This window comes from Peromyscus maniculatus, chromosome 1 (assembly GCF_049852395.1).
Source record: "Peromyscus maniculatus bairdii isolate BWxNUB_F1_BW_parent chromosome 1, HU_Pman_BW_mat_3.1, whole genome shotgun sequence".
NCBI classification, from domain to species: domain Eukaryota; kingdom Metazoa; phylum Chordata; class Mammalia; order Rodentia; family Cricetidae; genus Peromyscus; species Peromyscus maniculatus.
The window spans coordinates 69,372,919-69,393,623 of NC_134852.1; the positions used below are offsets into that span (position 1 = coordinate 69,372,919).

A 20,705-nucleotide genomic window follows, 5' to 3' on the forward strand; every position below is an offset into this window, starting at 1 on the left:
GGTTAATTTAAGATAAAAAACAGTTAGCAGAAAGCCTGCCACGGCCATACAGTTTATAAGTGATATAAGCGTCTGAGTGATTATTTTATAAGTGGATTGTGGGACTGCGGGGCTGGGGAACCTGGAGAGAAGCCCTCCAGCTACAAGTTTGCCGCCATCAGGCCAGAGCCTGGAGGCCTTGCTTCCAAGGTGGAAAGGTTCTTGGTGTTTCAGAGGCCTTAGAAGGCGAGGGCACACGATGTTTAGAGATCCCAGCCCTTGGTTTGATATTTCCAGTTACCTGAAATGTGCCAGGATGCTGCGGGCTCTGAAACGGCATCCCGGGTCACTGAAAGACAGCAGAAGAGACAGGGACATGAGCAGCGTGTTGGCCGCTAAAGCCTTGCCCGAGGCTAGACAGTCACACCAGGTGCTTTGGAAAGGAGCCCCGAGGGCTCTCCTAGGTATGTGCACCTGGATAGCTTGGGTTCCCCAGGAGGGGAAACAGGGCTTCGGGAAGCAGGGCCTGCGAATTGGGAATCAAGGAAGCCACAAGGCGACCAGGCACCTGTTTCTCCCCTGCCCTGCAGCCTGGGCCTCAGCGTAATCCTATTGAGCATGATTTTTATGTCATCATCTCTCTTCGTGACATAGGTTTGTCATCATAGACCCAGGTCTCCGGAGAGCACAGCTACACATGCGTTTAGGACACAAACAAGATTGCTTACCAGGGCTGCCAGTGCTGATGAGGGCCTTGGCTGTGAGAAGGTTAGGCCCAAAGGTCAGCTCGGCCTGGTGAATTCTGCTTCAAGGGATGCAGCAGAATGAGTTCTCTTCTCCCTAAAGGCACCTTTTTGGGAGGAAGAAAGGGGAGGATGTCAGGGCACTCTTGAGATGGGCCACTGATGACATTGCACTGTCTGAGGGATCATGGGACCATGGTCTGAACGCATGACAAGGTTTAGTAAATCTCTGGCCCTTGGAACATCAAAGAGTGACTCCTGCCACACAGGAAGGGATAGGTGTCTTTCTGGCCCGCCCAAAATTTAACTTGAGTTTTTCAGTAAGGGCACCTTACCCCTCGTGCTGTGACTTAGAGACTTAGACTGATGACAATTGTCCAGGCACTATACAGGGCTAATGAAATCTTTTTTCCTAGTGATTCCTGCCTTGGCCCCACCAAGTCAGAGACCTGTCATCAGTTCTCTGTGGTAGAGCACCATATATATGTATATATAATGGCTGATACCCACAGAGAAATCAATTCATATAACAATCAATTCTACCCGGGGCGTCATTTGCTGGTCTCAAGCCTGTGTCACATGCCTGGTCTACACCCCTGGGGAAAATCCACATCACAGTGCTCACAGAAGTGTGTTTTCAGGGCTTTGGGGGATATGCATGGAGCTGAAATTCTTGGGAACGCCTACGTTTGGGAGGCTCTGAAAAAATTCAGGGCTCTTGGCCTCGTGGCCAGGAAGAGATTGCATTCCCTGAAACACACTCTCGCCTTGGCAGCTGGAGACTGATGCATGGGAGGTCAATCAAGTTGCCTCTCTAAGTCACATGGGGAGGGAACGCTTTGTGGGTCCAGTCCAGCAGTAGAATGTTCCAGATGTCCCTAAGTTCGATTTGCCCAAGTTGTAGGCGGGGTTCAGCGGGTGCCTAGGGTGTGCCACATGGCCCTTCCTGAAAGCCCCTTCGTGAAGGACGTGGGTCTCATGCCTTGTGTCACAATGTGACCTTGAAGGTCTTTCTCTGCCCATCCCAAACTGTTTGGGAGGTCAAAAAAAAACTAGGCTGGGGGTGGGGTTCAAGTGAAGGTTAACTTGCATTATCCCCGTGCCTTGACCCAGAGACGCCCTGGTCCTCCTGACTCCACCTATGGGTGTTGCACTGGAGTCCCTGATCAGTGGCTCCTCTCCAAATCCCTTGGAATTGTTCAGGACAGTGTATACATTTGGAATTGCCATTCAGCACCCACAGGTTGGAGGGCTAGAAGTTTGTGCTGTGGATATTGTTCTATATAAATAAAATACTGGTGGCCAGTGATGAGGCAGGAAGTAGGTTGGACAAGGAGAGTGGAGAATTCTGGGAAGCAGAAGGCTGAGGGGAGAGACACAGCAGCCACGGCCAGGAGAGGCAACTTGTAAAGACGCCGGAAAGCCACCAGCCACGTGGCAAGGTATAGATTTATAAAAATGGGTTAATTTAAGATAAAAAACAGTTAGCAGAAAGCCTGCCACGGCCATACAATTTATAAGTGATATAAGCGTCTGAGTGATTATTTTATAAGTGGATTGTGGGACTGCGGGGCTTGGGGAACCTGGAGAGAATCCCTCCAGCTACAAATGGCGCCCAACGGCTCGAGCTTCCACCTTAAACCTGACAATATTTAATATCCAATTCTAAACAGACCCCAAACCAGGTTCCTGCTTCTTGTCTCATATGAACAGCTAGATGGCGCAAAACGCGGGTTTGAACACTGGCGGGTTCCTGGCGTGTGTGTTTGACCGGCAGTATGGAGGCAATGAGGCATCTACCAGCGGCACATTAAGCTGTGTGGTAGATTTAAAAGAGGTTTCTGGGCTACACGCTGCTTTGATAAAAGCTTAGACCCACTATTTCTGAGACCTGATGACTCCCAGAGCTGGCGGAAAATGTACCACTGCCATGTTGGACAGCTAAAGTGGGTGGAGCCAGCAGCCACAGCGCAGTTTCAGTCTTAGAATGGTACAGTTTAAAACAATAGGCTCAAGGCTCAAGGTAATATAAAAAATAAGCCACGTAACGATGGCTACCACACAGAAAATCTGGATTATGTTGTCTTTGATATTTGTAACTGAAGAAAAACATTTGATTACAAAAGCTGTTGAGTTATGCCAAAATGTATATTTTAAAGGTACCTTGACTTCAAAATTTGGATTTAAGGATATGTTGCTTTGGAAAAGAGGTTCTGCTTTTGTTTCCACAGAAAGCCAGAGGCTATGGATTTGTTCCAGATTAAGATACATCAGGTTTCAACAGCCAAGACCCCCTGAAAGGTCTCCGATGACACCATGGCCCAGATGATCCAGCATCCAGAGCGGTTTCAAGGCAACTGGTTCAAACAATACAGCCTCACGGACTACCCCATAGGTCTAAAATTTTCTTTACATCCCCATAAGATACAGCGCCCCCCTCCAGCAGAAAGTAGTAAGAGATGCTACGCCCAAATTCCCAAATATACCAAGCTGGCTTTAGAGGTGGCATTGGCCCACTCCCCCTCTAAACCCAGACATATTACTTTAAAAAAAATGGTTAGACAATTCTTATGTCCCAAATCAGAAGAGCCCTCTGGTGTGGGACAGAGAAAACCAATATTTTTATTTAAAACAGATTGATTATAAATGTGATCTCTTTCTAAAAAAGAAAAGGGGATATAATATAGATATATAGGAGGATACAGAGATTATAAGATAAAAGGATAGATTAATTAACCTACTTTTAAAGAACAACTTGTTTAAAATGTTTTACATTGGTATAGATTTTAGTTTATGTTTAAAATGTTTTACATTGGTATGGATTTTAGTTTATTGATACAAACTTGAAGTTAATATTGTTATACTGTGTATATATATATATTTCTATTCTTGTTTGAGGTATTATGTTTATGTAACTCATTTAAAATTGTATGGATAATTAAAAAATAGATAAAAAATATCTGTAGCCATGTTAGTTAAGTTTTCTAGGTATACATAGATATATTTCAGATAGATAGGTAATCTTCAAACACTTCATAGACCTACAGAATATGGCATTTAAATAACTTAAAATTCTGTTGATGTGAGACACAATTGCTCCTGGCTGCACCAATTGATCCCGAGAGAATGTTGGGCTGCTAAGACATTTCCATTTGGAAGTTTGTCTTTTTGGCACAAAATGGCCTACTGGGCAAAGAACTGCCCTTGCCTTGATGGCTGACAGTACAAATGCAATGCTGTCCTTTCTGGACAAGCGGGACACAAGGAAAGTGACCACTGTACTCTGCCAAGACAGCGTAAGATGGTCTCTCAAAATTCCTGCTTCTGAAAATGGTCTGTCAGATATTCTAGGCCTGTAGCCAATCTGAATGCACCAACAATGCTGAGAAACATTAGGTGACTGTCCAGGCTGCCAGCTGTCTTGGTCTACTCTTGCAAGATTCCCGAAAGTTGCTTACATCCATCTACCATTTCTCAGGTACCATTATGTTCCTTCTCAGGTCTTTGATGTGGTTGAAAATTAGATAATTGTAATTTCCTCAGTTATGATAAAATATAAGTTAGATATAAAACCTTAAACTCACAAATATAAGATAGATAGGACATCTTCTTTAATATTGTATCTCTAATTCTTCCTCGGTAATTGTTTTGTTATATATAATTTTACCATGTTAAAGTTAAAACCTTCCTTTTTAAAAAAAAAAGAAAGAAAAGAGGGCAAGTGCTGTAGATATTGTTCTATATAAATAAAACACTGGTGGCCAGTGATGAGGCAGGAAGTAGGTGGGACAAGGAGAGAGGTGAATTCTGGGAAGCGGAAGGCTGAGGGGAGAGACACAGCAGCCACGGCCAGGAGAGGCAACCTGTAAAGACGCCGGTAAGCCACCAGCCACGTGGCAAGGTATAGATTTATAAAAATGGGTTAATTTAAGATAAAAAACAGTTAGCAGAAAGCCTGCCACGGCCATACAGTTTATAAGTGATATAAGCGTCTGAGTGATTATTTTATAAGTGGATTGTGGGACTGCGGGGCTTAGGGAACCTGGAGAGAAGCCCTCCAGCTACAAGTTTGCCGCCATCAGGCCAGAGCCTGGAGGCCTTGCTTCCAAGGTGGAAAGGTTCTTGGTGTTTCAGAGGCCTTAGAAGGCGAGGGCACACGATGTTTAGAGATCCCAGCCCTTGGTTTGATATTTCCAGTTACCTGAAATGTGCCAGGATGCTGCGGGCTCTGAAACGGCATCCCGGGTCACTGAAAGACAGCAGAAGAGACAGGGACATGAGCAGCGTGTTGGCGGCTAAAGCCTTGCCCGAGGCTAGACAGTCACACCAGGTGCTTTGGAAAGGAGCCCGGAGGGCTCTCCTAGGTATGTGCACCTGGATAGCTTGGGTACCCCAGGAGGGGAAACAGGGCTTCGGGAAGCAGGGCCTGCGAATTGGGAATCAAGGAAGCCACAAGGCGACCAGGCACCTGTTTCTCCCCTGCCCTGCAGCCTGGGCCTCAGCGTAATCCTATTGAGCATGATTTTTATGTCATCATCTCTCTTCGTGACATAGGTTTGTCATCATAGACCCAGGTCTCCAGAGAGCAAAGCTACACATGCGTTTAGGACACAAACAAGATTGCTTACCAGGGGTGACAGTGCTGATGAGGGCCTTGGCTGTGAGAAGGTTAGGCCCAAAGGTCACCTCGGCCTGGTGAACTCTGCTTCAAGGGATGCAGCAGAATGAGTTCTCTTCTTCCTAAGGGCACCTTTTTGGGAGGAAGAAAGGGGAGGATGTCAGGGCACTCTTGAGATGGGCCACTGATGACACTGCACGGTCTGAGGGATCATGGGACCATGGTCTGAACGCATGACAAGGTTTAGTAAATCTCTGGCCCTTGGAACATCAAAGAGTGACTCCTGCCACACAGGAAGGCATAGGTGTCTTTCTGGCCCGTCCAAATTTTAACTTGAGTTTTTCAGTAAGGGCACCTTTCCCCTCGTGCTGTGACTTAGAGACTTAGACTGATGACAATTGTCCAGGCACTATACAGGGCTAATTAAATCTTTTTTCCTAGTGATTCCTGCCTTGGCCCCATCAAGTCAGAGACCTGTCATCAGTTCTCTGTGGTAGAGCACCATATATATGTATATATAATGGCTGATACCCACAGACAAATCAATTCATATAACAAACAATTCTACCCGGGGCGTCATTTGCTGGTCTCCAGCCTGTGTCACATGCCTGGTCTACACCCCTGGGGAAAATCCACATCACAGTGCTCACAGAAGTGTGTTTTCAGAGCTTTGTGGGATATGCATGGAGCTGAAATTCTTGGGAACGCCTACGTTTGGGAGGCTCTGAAAATATTCAGGGCTCTTGGCCTCATGGCCAGGAAGAGATTGCATTCCCTGAAACACACTCTCGCCTTGGCAGCTGGAGACTGATGCATGGGAGGTCAATCAAGTTGCCTCTCTAAGTCACATGGGGAGGGAACGCTTTGTGGGTCCAGTCCAGCAGTAGAATGTTCCAGATGTCCCTAAGTTCGATATGCCCAAGATGTAGGCGGGGTTCAGCGGGTGCCTAGGGTGTGCCAGATGGCCCTTCCTGAAAGCCCCTTCGTGAAGGACGTGGGTCTCATGCCTTGTGTCACAATGTGACCTTGAAGGTCTTTCTCTGCCCATCCCAAACTGTTTGGGAGGTCCAAAAAAAAACTATGCTGGGGGTGGGGTTCAAGTGAAGGTTAACTTGCATTATCCCCGTGCCTTGACCCAGAGACGCCCTGGTCCTCCTGACTCCACCTGTGGGTGTGGCACTGAAGTCCCTGATCAGTGACTCCTCACCAAATCCCTTGGAATTGTTCAGGACAGTGTATACATTTGGAATTGCCATTCAGCACCCACAGGTTGGAGGGCTAGAAGTTTGTGCTGTGGATATTGTTCTATATAAATAAAACACTGGTGGAAAGTGATGAGGCAGGAAGTAGGTGGGACAAGGAGAGTGGAGAATTCTGCGAAGCAGAAGGCTGAGGGGAGAGACACAGCAGCCACGGACAGGAGAGGCAACCTGTAAAGACGCCGGTAAACCACCAGCCACGTGGCAAGGTATAGATTTATAATTTAAGATAAAAAACAGTTAGCAGAAAGCCTGCCACGGCCATACAGTTTATAAGTGATATAAGCGTCTGAGTGATTATTTCATAAGTGGATTGTGGGACTGCGGGGCTTGGGGAACCTGGAGAGAATCCCTCCAGCTACAAATGGCGCCCAACGGCTCGAGCTTCCACCTTAAACCTGACAATATTTAATATCCAATTCTAAACAGAGCCCAAACCAGGTTCCTGCTTCTTGTCTCATATGAACAGCTAGACGGCGCAAAATGCGGGTTTGAACACTGGCGGGTTCCTGGCGTGTGTGTTTGACCGGCAGTATGGAGGCAATGAGGGATCTACCAGCGGCACATTAAGCTGTGTGGTAGATTTAAAAGAGGTTTCTGGGCTACACGCTGCTTTGATAAAAGCTTAGACCCACTATTTCTGAGACCTGATGACTCCCAGAGCTGGCGGAAAATGTACCACTGCCATGTTGGACAGCTAAAGTGGGTGGAGCCAGCAGCCACAGCGCAGTTTCAGTCTTAGAATGGTACAGTTTAAAACAATAGGCTCAGCCGGGCGTTGGTGGCGCACGCCTTTAATCCCAGACTCGGGAGGCAGAGCCAGGCGGATCTCTGTGAGTTCGAGGCCAGCCTGGGCTACCAAGTGAGCTCCAGGAAAAGCGCAAAGCTACACAGAGAAACCCTGTCTCAAAAAAAAAAAAAAAAAAACTAAAAAAAAAAAAAAAAAACAATAGGCTCAAGGCTCAAGGTAATATAAAAAATAAGCCACGTAACGATGGCTACCACACAGAAAATCTGGATTATGTTGTCTTTGATATTTGTAACTGAAGAAAAACATTTGATTACAAAAGCTGTTGAGTTATGCCAAAATGTATATTTTAAAGGTACCTTGACTTCAAAATTTGGATTTAAGGATATGTTGCTTTGGAAAAGAGGTTCTGCTTTTGTTTCCACAGAAAGCCAGAGGCTATGGATTTGTTCCAGATTAAGATACATCAGGTTTCAACAGCCAAGACCCCCTGAAAGGTCTCCGATGACACCATGGCCCAGATGATCCAGCATCCAGAGCGGTTTCAAGGCAACTGGTTCAAACAATACAGCCTCACGGACTACCCCATAGGTCTAAAATTTTCTTTACATCCCCATAAGATACAGCGCCCCCCTCCAGCAGAAAGTAGTAAGAGATGCTACGCCCAAATTCCCAAATATACCAAGCTGCCTTTAGAGGTGGAATTGGCTCACTCCCCCTCTAAACCCAGACATATTACTTTAAAAAAAATGGTTAGACAATTCTTATGTCCCAAATCAGAAGAGCCCTCTGGTGTGGGACAGAGAAAACCAATATTTTTATTTAAAACAGATTGATTATAAATGTGATCTCTTTCTAAAAAAGAAAAGGGGATATAATATAGATATATAGGAGGATATAGAGATGATAAGATAAAAGGATAGATTAATTAACCTACTTTTAAAGAGCAACTTGTTTAAAATGTTTTACATTGGTATAGATTTTAGTTTATGTTTAAAATGTTTTACATTGGTATGGATTTTAGTTTATTGATACAAACTTGAAGTTAATATTGTTATACTGTGTATATATATATATATATATTTCTATTCTTGTTTGAGGTATTATGTTTATGTAACTCATTTAAAATTGTAATGGATAATTAAAAAATAGATAAAAAATATCTGTAGCCATGTTAGTTAAGTTTTCTAGGTATACATAGATATATTTCAGATAGATAGGTAATCTTCAAACACTTCATAGACCTACAGAATATGGCATTTAAATAACTTAAAATTCTGTTGATGTGAGACACAATTGCTCCTGGCTGCACCAATTGATCCCGAGAGAATGTTGGGCTGCTAAGACATTTCCATTTGGAAGTTTGTCTTTTTGGCACAAAATGGCCTACTGGGCAAAGAACTGCCCTTGCCTTGATGGCTGACAGTACAAATGCAATGCTGTCCTTTCTGGACAAGCGGGACACAAGGAAAGTGACCACTGTACTCTGCCAAGACAGGGTAAGATGGTCTCTCAAAATTCCTGCTTCTGAAAATGGTCTGTCAGATATTCTAGGCCTGTAGCCAATCTGAATGCACCAACAATGCTGAGAAACATTAGGTGACTTTCCAGGCTGCCAGCTGTCTTGGTCTACTCTTGCAAGATTCCCGAAAGTTGCTTACATCCATCTACCATTTCTCAGGTACCATTATGTTCCTTCTCAGGTCTTTGATGTGGTTGAAAACTAGATAATTGTAATTTCCTCAGTTATGATAAAAGATAAGTTAGATATAAAACCTTAAACTCACAAATATAAGATAGATAGGACATCTTCTTTAATATTGTAACTCTAATTCTTCCTCGGTAATTGTTTTGTTATATATAATTTTACCATGTTAAAGTTAAAACCTTCCTTTTTTAAAAAAAAAGAAAGAAAAGAGGGCAAGTGCTGTAGATATTGTTCTATATAAATAAAACACTGGTGGCCAGTGATGAGGCAGGAAGTAGGTGGGACAAGGAGACAGGTGAATTCTGGGAAGCGGAAGGCTGAGGGGAGAGACACAGCAGCCACGGCCAGGAGAGGCAACCTGTAAAGACGCCGGTAAGCCACCAGCCACGTGGCAAGGTATAGATTTATAAAAATGGGTTAATTTAAGATAAAAAACAGTTAGCAGAAAGCCTGCCACGGCCATACAGTTTATAAGTGATATAAGCGTCTGAGTGATTATTTTATAAGTGGATTGTGGGACTGCGGGGCTGGGGAACCTGGAGAGAAGCCCTCCAGCTACAAGTTTGCCGCCATCAGGCCAGAGCCTGGAGGCCTTGCTTCCAAGGTGGAAAGGTTCTTGGTGTTTCAGAGGCCTTAGAAGGCGAGGGCACACGATGTTTAGAGATCCCAGCCCTTGGTTTGATATTTCCAGTTACCTGAAATGTGCCAGGATGCTGCGGGCTCTGAAACGGCATCCCGGGTCACTGAAAGACAGCAGAAGAGACAGGGACATGAGCAGCGTGTTGGCCGCTAAAGCCTTGCCCGAGGCTAGACAGTCACACCAGGTGCTTTGGAAAGGAGCCCCGAGGGCTCTCCTAGGTATGTGCACCTGGATAGCTTGGGTTCCCCAGGAGGGGAAACAGGGCTTCGGGAAGCAGGGCCTGCGAATTGGGAATCAAGGAAGCCACAAGGCGACCAGGCACCTGTTTCTCCCCTGCCCTGCAGCCTGGGCCTCAGCGTAATCCTATTGAGCATGATTTTTATGTCATCATCTCTCTTCGTGACATAGGTTTGTCATCATAGACCCAGGTCTCCGGAGAGCACAGCTACACATGCGTTTAGGACACAAACAAGATTGCTTACCAGGGCTGCCAGTGCTGATGAGGGCCTTGGCTGTGAGAAGGTTAGGCCCAAAGGTCAGCTCGGCCTGGTGAATTCTGCTTCAAGGGATGCAGCAGAATGAGTTCTCTTCTCCCTAAAGGCACCTTTTTGGGAGGAAGAAAGGGGAGGATGTCAGGGCACTCTTGAGATGGGCCACTGATGACATTGCACTGTCTGAGGGATCATGGGACCATGGTCTGAACGCATGACAAGGTTTAGTAAATCTCTGGCCCTTGGAACATCAAAGAGTGACTCCTGCCACACAGGAAGGGATAGGTGTCTTTCTGGCCCGCCCAAAATTTAACTTGAGTTTTTCAGTAAGGGCACCTTACCCCTCGTGCTGTGACTTAGAGACTTAGACTGATGACAATTGTCCAGGCACTATACAGGGCTAATGAAATCTTTTTTCCTAGTGATTCCTGCCTTGGCCCCACCAAGTCAGAGACCTGTCATCAGTTCTCTGTGGTAGAGCACCATATATATGTATATATAATGGCTGATACCCACAGAGAAATCAATTCATATAACAATCAATTCTACCCGGGGCGTCATTTGCTGGTCTCAAGCCTGTGTCACATGCCTGGTCTACACCCCTGGGGAAAATCCACATCACAGTGCTCACAGAAGTGTGTTTTCAGGGCTTTGGGGGATATGCATGGAGCTGAAATTCTTGGGAACGCCTACGTTTGGGAGGCTCTGAAAAAATTCAGGGCTCTTGGCCTCGTGGCCAGGAAGAGATTGCATTCCCTGAAACACACTCTCGCCTTGGCAGCTGGAGACTGATGCATGGGAGGTCAATCAAGTTGCCTCTCTAAGTCACATGGGGAGGGAACGCTTTGTGGGTCCAGTCCAGCAGTAGAATGTTCCAGATGTCCCTAAGTTCGATTTGCCCAAGTTGTAGGCGGGGTTCAGCGGGTGCCTAGGGTGTGCCACATGGCCCTTCCTGAAAGCCCCTTCGTGAAGGACGTGGGTCTCATGCCTTGTGTCACAATGTGACCTTGAAGGTCTTTCTCTGCCCATCCCAAACTGTTTGGGAGGTCAAAAAAAAACTAGGCTGGGGGTGGGGTTCAAGTGAAGGTTAACTTGCATTATCCCCGTGCCTTGACCCAGAGACGCCCTGGTCCTCCTGACTCCACCTATGGGTGTTGCACTGGAGTCCCTGATCAGTGGCTCCTCTCCAAATCCCTTGGAATTGTTCAGGACAGTGTATACATTTGGAATTGCCATTCAGCACCCACAGGTTGGAGGGCTAGAAGTTTGTGCTGTGGATATTGTTCTATATAAATAAAATACTGGTGGCCAGTGATGAGGCAGGAAGTAGGTTGGACAAGGAGAGTGGAGAATTCTGGGAAGCAGAAGGCTGAGGGGAGAGACACAGCAGCCACGGCCAGGAGAGGCAACTTGTAAAGACGCCGGAAAGCCACCAGCCACGTGGCAAGGTATAGATTTATAAAAATGGGTTAATTTAAGATAAAAAACAGTTAGCAGAAAGCCTGCCACGGCCATACAATTTATAAGTGATATAAGCGTCTGAGTGATTATTTTATAAGTGGATTGTGGGACTGCGGGGCTTGGGGAACCTGGAGAGAATCCCTCCAGCTACAAATGGCGCCCAACGGCTCGAGCTTCCACCTTAAACCTGACAATATTTAATATCCAATTCTAAACAGACCCCAAACCAGGTTCCTGCTTCTTGTCTCATATGAACAGCTAGATGGCGCAAAACGCGGGTTTGAACACTGGCGGGTTCCTGGCGTGTGTGTTTGACCGGCAGTATGGAGGCAATGAGGCATCTACCAGCGGCACATTAAGCTGTGTGGTAGATTTAAAAGAGGTTTCTGGGCTACACGCTGCTTTGATAAAAGCTTAGACCCACTATTTCTGAGACCTGATGACTCCCAGAGCTGGCGGAAAATGTACCACTGCCATGTTGGACAGCTAAAGTGGGTGGAGCCAGCAGCCACAGCGCAGTTTCAGTCTTAGAATGGTACAGTTTAAAACAATAGGCTCAAGGCTCAAGGTAATATAAAAAATAAGCCACGTAACGATGGCTACCACACAGAAAATCTGGATTATGTTGTCTTTGATATTTGTAACTGAAGAAAAACATTTGATTACAAAAGCTGTTGAGTTATGCCAAAATGTATATTTTAAAGGTACCTTGACTTCAAAATTTGGATTTAAGGATATGTTGCTTTGGAAAAGAGGTTCTGCTTTTGTTTCCACAGAAAGCCAGAGGCTATGGATTTGTTCCAGATTAAGATACATCAGGTTTCAACAGCCAAGACCCCCTGAAAGGTCTCCGATGACACCATGGCCCAGATGATCCAGCATCCAGAGCGGTTTCAAGGCAACTGGTTCAAACAATACAGCCTCACGGACTACCCCATAGGTCTAAAATTTTCTTTACATCCCCATAAGATACAGCGCCCCCCTCCAGCAGAAAGTAGTAAGAGATGCTACGCCCAAATTCCCAAATATACCAAGCTGGCTTTAGAGGTGGCATTGGCCCACTCCCCCTCTAAACCCAGACATATTACTTTAAAAAAAATGGTTAGACAATTCTTATGTCCCAAATCAGAAGAGCCCTCTGGTGTGGGACAGAGAAAACCAATATTTTTATTTAAAACAGATTGATTATAAATGTGATCTCTTTCTAAAAAAGAAAAGGGGATATAATATAGATATATAGGAGGATACAGAGATTATAAGATAAAAGGATAGATTAATTAACCTACTTTTAAAGAACAACTTGTTTAAAATGTTTTACATTGGTATAGATTTTAGTTTATGTTTAAAATGTTTTACATTGGTATGGATTTTAGTTTATTGATACAAACTTGAAGTTAATATTGTTATACTGTGTATATATATATATTTCTATTCTTGTTTGAGGTATTATGTTTATGTAACTCATTTAAAATTGTATGGATAATTAAAAAATAGATAAAAAATATCTGTAGCCATGTTAGTTAAGTTTTCTAGGTATACATAGATATATTTCAGATAGATAGGTAATCTTCAAACACTTCATAGACCTACAGAATATGGCATTTAAATAACTTAAAATTCTGTTGATGTGAGACACAATTGCTCCTGGCTGCACCAATTGATCCCGAGAGAATGTTGGGCTGCTAAGACATTTCCATTTGGAAGTTTGTCTTTTTGGCACAAAATGGCCTACTGGGCAAAGAACTGCCCTTGCCTTGATGGCTGACAGTACAAATGCAATGCTGTCCTTTCTGGACAAGCGGGACACAAGGAAAGTGACCACTGTACTCTGCCAAGACAGCGTAAGATGGTCTCTCAAAATTCCTGCTTCTGAAAATGGTCTGTCAGATATTCTAGGCCTGTAGCCAATCTTAATGCACCAACAATGCTGAGAAACATTAGGTGACTGTCCAGGCTGCCAGCTGTCTTGGTCTACTCTTGCAAGATTCCCGAAAGTTGCTTACATCCATCTACCATTTCTCAGGTACCATTATGTTCCTTCTCAGGTCTTTGATGTGGTTGAAAATTAGATAATTGTAATTTCCTCAGTTATGATAAAATATAAGTTAGATATAAAACCTTAAACTCACAAATATAAGATAGATAGGACATCTTCTTTAATATTGTATCTCTAATTCTTCCTCGGTAATTGTTTTGTTATATATAATTTTACCATGTTAAAGTTAAAACCTTCCTTTTTAAAAAAAAAAGAAAGAAAAGAGGGCAAGTGCTGTAGATATTGTTCTATATAAATAAAACACTGGTGGCCAGTGATGAGGCAGGAAGTAGGTGGGACAAGGAGAGAGGTGAATTCTGGGAAGCGGAAGGCTGAGGGGAGAGACACAGCAGCCACGGCCAGGAGAGGCAACCTGTAAAGACGCCGGTAAGCCACCAGCCACGTGGCAAGGTATAGATTTATAAAAATGGGTTAATTTAAGATAAAAAACAGTTAGCAGAAAGCCTGCCACGGCCATACAGTTTATAAGTGATATAAGCGTCTGAGTGATTATTTTATAAGTGGATTGTGGGACTGCGGGGCTTAGGGAACCTGGAGAGAAGCCCTCCAGCTACAAGTTTGCCGCCATCAGGCCAGAGCCTGGAGGCCTTGCTTCCAAGGTGGAAAGGTTCTTGGTGTTTCAGAGGCCTTAGAAGGCGAGGGCACACGATGTTTAGAGATCCCAGCCCTTGGTTTGATATTTCCAGTTACCTGAAATGTGCCAGGATGCTGCGGGCTCTGAAACGGCATCCCGGGTCACTGAAAGACAGCAGAAGAGACAGGGACATGAGCAGCGTGTTGGCGGCTAAAGCCTTGCCCGAGGCTAGACAGTCACACCAGGTGCTTTGGAAAGGAGCCCGGAGGGCTCTCCTAGGTATGTGCACCTGGATAGCTTGGGTACCCCAGGAGGGGAAACAGGGCTTCGGGAAGCAGGGCCTGCGAATTGGGAATCAAGGAAGCCACAAGGCGACCAGGCACCTGTTTCTCCCCTGCCCTGCAGCCTGGGCCTCAGCGTAATCCTATTGAGCATGATTTTTATGTCATCATCTCTCTTCGTGACATAGGTTTGTCATCATAGACCCAGGTCTCCAGAGAGCAAAGCTACACATGCGTTTAGGACACAAACAAGATTGCTTACCAGGGGTGACAGTGCTGATGAGGGCCTTGGCTGTGAGAAGGTTAGGCCCAAAGGTCACCTCGGCCTGGTGAACTCTGCTTCAAGGGATGCAGCAGAATGAGTTCTCTTCTTCCTAAGGGCACCTTTTTGGGAGGAAGAAAGGGGAGGATGTCAGGGCACTCTTGAGATGGGCCACTGATGACACTGCACGGTCTGAGGGATCATGGGACCATGGTCTGAACGCATGACAAGGTTTAGTAAATCTCTGGCCCTTGGAACATCAAAGAGTGACTCCTGCCACACAGGAAGGCATAGGTGTCTTTCTGGCCCGTCCAAATTTTAACTTGAGTTTTTCAGTAAGGGCACCTTTCCCCTCGTGCTGTGACTTAGAGACTTAGACTGATGACAATTGTCCAGGCACTATACAGGGCTAATTAAATCTTTTTTCCTAGTGATTCCTGCCTTGGCCCCATCAAGTCAGAGACCTGTCATCAGTTCTCTGTGGTAGAGCACCATATATATGTATATATAATGGCTGATACCCACAGACAAATCAATTCATATAACAAACAATTCTACCCGGGGCGTCATTTGCTGGTCTCCAGCCTGTGTCACATGCCTGGTCTACACCCCTGGGGAAAATCCACATCACAGTGCTCACAGAAGTGTGTTTTCAGAGCTTTGTGGGATATGCATGGAGCTGAAATTCTTGGGAACGCCTACGTTTGGGAGGCTCTGAAAATATTCAGGGCTCTTGGCCTCATGGCCAGGAAGAGATTGCATTCCCTGAAACACACTCTCGCCTTGGCAGCTGGAGACTGATGCATGGGAGGTCAATCAAGTTGCCTCTCTAAGTCACATGGGGAGGGAACGCTTTGTGGGTCCAGTCCAGCAGTAGAATGTTCCAGATGTCCCTAAGTTCGATATGCCCAAGATGTAGGCGGGGTTCAGCGGGTGCCTAGGGTGTGCCAGATGGCCCTTCCTGAAAGCCCCTTCGTGAAGGACGTGGGTCTCATGCCTTGTGTCACAATGTGACCTTGAAGGTCTTTCTCTGCCCATCCCAAACTGTTTGGGAGGTCCAAAAAAAAACTATGCTGGGGGTGGGGTTCAAGTGAAGGTTAACTTGCATTATCCCCGTGCCTTGACCCAGAGACGCCCTGGTCCTCCTGACTCCACCTGTGGGTGTGGCACTGAAGTCCCTGATCAGTGACTCCTCACCAAATCCCTTGGAATTGTTCAGGACAGTGTATACATTTGGAATTGCCATTCAGCACCCACAGGTTGGAGGGCTAGAAGTTTGTGCTGTGGATATTGTTCTATATAAATAAAACACTGGTGGAAAGTGATGAGGCAGGAAGTAGGTGGGACAAGGAGAGTGGAGAATTCTGCGAAGCAGAAGGCTGAGGGGAGAGACACAGCAGCCACGGACAGGAGAGGCAACCTGTAAAGACGCCGGTAAACCACCAGCCACGTGGCAAGGTATAGATTTATAATTTAAGATAAAAAACAGTTAGCAGAAAGCCTGCCACGGCCATACAGTTTATAAGTGATATAAGCGTCTGAGTGATTATTTCATAAGTGGATTGTGGGACTGCGGGGCTTGGGGAACCTGGAGAGAATCCCTCCAGCTACAAATGGCGCCCAACGGCTCGAGCTTCCACCTTAAACCTGACAATATTTAATATCCAATTCTAAACAGAGCCCAAACCAGGTTCCTGCTTCTTGTCTCATATGAACAGCTAGACGGCGCAAAATGCGGGTTTGAACACTGGCGGGTTCCTGGCGTGTGTGTTTGACCGGCAGTATGGAGGCAATGAGGGATCTACCAGCGGCACATTAAGCTGTGTGGTAGATTTAAAAGAGGTTTCTGGGCTACACGCTGCTTTGATAAAAGCTTAGACCCACTATTTCTGAGACCTGATGACTCCCAGAGCTGGCGGAAAATGTACCACTGCCATGTTGGACAGCTAAAGTGGGTGGAGCCAGCAGCCACAGCGCAGTTTCAGTCTTAGAATGGTACAGTTTAAAACAATAGGCTCAGCCGGGCGTTGGTGGCGCACGCCTTTAATCCCAGACTCGGGAGGCAGAGCCAGGCGGATCTCTGTGAGTTCGAGGCCAGCCTGGGCTACCAAGTGAGCTCCAGGAAAAGCGCAAAGCTACACAGAGAAACCCTGTCTCAAAAAAAAAAAAAAAAAAACTAAAAAAAAAAAAAAAAAAACAATAGGCTCAAGGCTCAAGGTAATATAAAAAATAAGCCACGTAACGATGGCTACCACACAGAAAATCTGGATTATGTTGTCTTTGATATTTGTAACTGAAGAAAAACATTTGATTACAAAAGCTGTTGAGTTATGCCAAAATGTATATTTTAAAGGTACCTTGACTTCAAAATTTGGATTTAAGGATATGTTGCTTTGGAAAAGAGGTTCTGCTTTTGTTTCCACAGAAAGCCAGAGGCTATGGATTTGTTCCAGATTAAGATACATCAGGTTTCAACAGCCAAGACCCCCTGAAAGGTCTCCGATGACACCATGGCCCAGATGATCCAGCATCCAGAGCGGTTTCAAGGCAACTGGTTCAAACAATACAGCCTCACGGACTACCCCATAGGTCTAAAATTTTCTTTACATCCCCATAAGATACAGCGCCCCCCTCCAGCAGAAAGTAGTAAGAGATGCTACGCCCAAATTCCCAAATATACCAAGCTGCCTTTAGAGGTGGAATTGGCTCACTCCCCCTCTAAACCCAGACATATTACTTTAAAAAAAATGGTTAGACAATTCTTATGTCCCAAATCAGAAGAGCCCTCTGGTGTGGGACAGAGAAAACCAATATTTTTATTTAAAACAGATTGATTATAAATGTGATCTCTTTCTAAAAAAGAAAAGGGGATATAATATAGATATATAGGAGGATATAGAGATGATAAGATAAAAGGATAGATTAATTAACCTACTTTTAAAGAGCAACTTGTTTAAAATGTTTTACATTGGTATAGATTTTAGTTTATGTTTAAAATGTTTTACATTGGTATGGATTTTAGTTTATTGATACAAACTTGAAGTTAATATTGTTATACTGTGTATATATATATATATATATTTCTATTCTTGTTTGAGGTATTATGTTTATGTAACTCATTTAAAATTGTAATGGATAATTAAAAAATAGATAAAAAATATCTGTAGCCATGTTAGTTAAGTTTTCTAGGTATACATAGATATATTTCAGATAGATAGGTAATCTTCAAACACTTCATAGACCTACAGAATATGGCATTTAAATAACTTAAAATTCTGTTGATGTGAGACACAATTGCTCCTGGCTGCACCAATTGATCCCGAGAGAATGTTGGGCTGCTAAGACATTTCCATTTGGAAGTTTGTCTTTTTGGCACAAAATGGCCTACTGGGCAAAGAACTGCCCTTGCCTTGATGGCTGACAGTACAAATGCAATGCTGTCCTTTCTGGACAAGCGGGACACAAGGAAAGTGACCACTGTACTCTGCCAAGACAGGGTAAGATGGTCTCTCAAAATTCCTGCTTCTGAAAATGGTCTGTCAGATATTCTAGGCCTGTAGCCAATCTGAATGCACCAACAATGCTGAGAAACATTAGGTGACTTTCCAGGCTGCCAGCTGTCTTGGTCTACTCTTGCAAGATTCCCGAAAGTTGCTTACATCCATCTACCATTTCTCAGGTACCATTATGTTCCTTCTCAGGTCTTTGATGTGGTTGAAAACTAGATAATTGTAATTTCCTCAGTTATGATAAAAGATAAGTTAGATATAAAACCTTAAACTCACAAATATAAGATAGATAGGACATCTTCTTTAATATTGTAACTCTAATTCTTCCTCGGTAATTGTTTTGTTATATATAATTTTACCATGTTAAAGTTAAAACCTTCCTTTTTTAAAAAAAAAGAAAGAAAAGAGGGCAAGTGCTGTAGATATTGTTCTATATAAATAAAACACTGGTGGCCAGTGATGAGGCAGGAAGTAGGTGGGACAAGGAGACAGGTGAATTCTGGGAAGCGGAAGGCTGAGGGGAGAGACACAGCAGCCACGGCCAGGAGAGGCAACCTGTAAAGACGCCGGTAAGCCACCAGCCACGTGGCAAGGTATAGATTTATAAAAATGGGTTAATTTAAGATAAAAAACAGTTAGCAGAAAGCCTGCCACGGCCATACAGTTTATAAGTGATATAAGCGTCTGAGTGATTATTTTATAAGTGGATTGTGGGACTGCGGGGCTGGGGAACCTGGAGAGAAGCCCTCCAGCTACAAGTTTGCCGCCATCAGGCCAGAGCCTGGAGGCCTTGCTTCCAAGGTGGAAAGGTTCTTGGTGTTTCAGAGGCCTTAGAAGGCGAGGGCACACGATGTTTAGAGATCCCAGCCCTTGGTTTGATATTTCCAGTTACCTGAAATGTGCCAGGATGCTGCGGGCTCTGAAACGGCATCCCGGGTCACTGAAAGACAGCAGAAGAGACAGGGACATGAGCAGCGTGTTGGCCGCTAAAGCCTTGCCCGAGGCTAGACAGTCACACCAGGTGCTTTGGAAAGGAGCCCCGAGGGCTCTCCTAGGTATGTGCACCTGGATAGCTTGGGTTCCCCAGGAGGGGAAACAGGGCTTCGGGAAGCAGGGCCTGCGAATTGGGAATCAAGGAAGCCACAAGGCGACCAGGCACCTGTTTCTCCCCTGCCCTGCAGCCTGGGCCTCAGCGTAATCCTATTGAGCATGATTTTTATGTCATCATCTCTCTTCGTGACATAGGTTTGTCATCATAGACCCAGGTCTCCGGAGAGCACAGCTACACATGCGTTTAGGACACAAACAAGATTGCTTACCAGGGCTGCCAGTGCTGATGAGGGCCTTGGCTGTGAGAAGGTTAGGCCCAAAGGTCAGCTCGGCCTGGTGAATTCTGCTTCAAGGGATGCAGCAGAATGAGTTCTCTTCTCCCTAAAGGCACCTTTTTGGGAGGAAGAAAGGGGAGGATGTCAGGGCACTCTTGAGATGGGCCACTGATGACATTGCACTGTCTGAGGGATCATGGGACCATGGTCTGAACGCATGACAAGGTTTAGTAAATCTCTGGCCCTTGGAACATCAAAGAGTGACTCCTGCCACACAGGAAGGGATAGGTGTCTTTCTGGCCCGCCCAAAATTTAACTTGAGTTTTTCAGTAAGGGCACCTTACCCCTCGTGCTGTGACTTAGAGACTTAGACTGATGACAATTGTCCAGGCACTATACAGGGCTAATGAAATCTTTTTTCCTAGTGATTCCTGCCTTGGCCCCACCAAGTCAGAGACCTGTCATCAGTTCTCTGTGGTAGAGCACCATATATATGTATATATAATGGCTGATACCCACAGAGAAATCAATTCATATAACAATCAATTCTACCCGGGGCGTCATTTGCTGGTCTCAAGCCTGTGTCACATGCCTGGTCTACACCCCTGGGGAAAATCCACATCACAGTGCTCACAGAAGTGTGTTTTCAGGGCTTTGGGGGATATGCATGGAGCTGAAATTCTTGGGAACGCCTACGTTTGGGAGGCTCTGAAAAAATTCAGGGCTCTTGGCCTCGTGGCCAGGAAGAGATTGCATTCCCTGAAACACACTCTCGCCTTGGCAGCTGGAGACTGATGCATGGGAGGTCAATCAAGTTGCCTCTCTAAGTCACATGGGGAGGGAACGCTTTGTGGGTCCAGTCCAGCAGTAGAATGTTCCAGATGTCCCTAAGTTCGATTTGCCCAAGTTGTAGGCGGGGTTCAGCGGGTGCCTAGGGTGTGCCACATGGCCCTTCCTGAAAGCCCCTTCGTGAAGGACGTGGGTCTCATGCCTTGTGTCACAATGTGACCTTGAAGGTCTTTCTCTGCCCATCCCAAACTGTTTGGGAGGT

The 20,705-nt window shown here is 45.2% G+C and overlaps 5 non-coding genes across 5 annotated transcripts; all 5 read right to left on the minus strand.

The window, feature by feature from the left end:
- Positions 1–572: 572 nt before the first annotated feature.
- Positions 573–651, minus strand: LOC143271322 (small nucleolar RNA SNORD115). The gene has a single exon (XR_013048543.1). It is a non-coding gene; the product is annotated as a small nucleolar RNA SNORD115 (small nucleolar RNA).
- A 4,564-nt stretch (positions 652–5,215) lies between these two features.
- On the minus strand, positions 5,216–5,294 carry LOC143271323 (small nucleolar RNA SNORD115). Its single transcript, XR_013048544.1, has one exon. It is a non-coding gene; the product is annotated as a small nucleolar RNA SNORD115 (small nucleolar RNA).
- A 4,748-nt stretch (positions 5,295–10,042) lies between these two features.
- Positions 10,043–10,121, minus strand: LOC143271324 (small nucleolar RNA SNORD115). The gene has a single exon (XR_013048545.1). It is a non-coding gene; the product is annotated as a small nucleolar RNA SNORD115 (small nucleolar RNA).
- A 4,564-nt stretch (positions 10,122–14,685) lies between these two features.
- Positions 14,686–14,764, minus strand: LOC143271325 (small nucleolar RNA SNORD115). The gene has a single exon (XR_013048546.1). It is a non-coding gene; the product is annotated as a small nucleolar RNA SNORD115 (small nucleolar RNA).
- A 4,749-nt stretch (positions 14,765–19,513) lies between these two features.
- Positions 19,514–19,592, minus strand: LOC143271326 (small nucleolar RNA SNORD115). The gene has a single exon (XR_013048547.1). It is a non-coding gene; the product is annotated as a small nucleolar RNA SNORD115 (small nucleolar RNA).
- Positions 19,593–20,705: the final 1,113 nt, after the last annotated feature.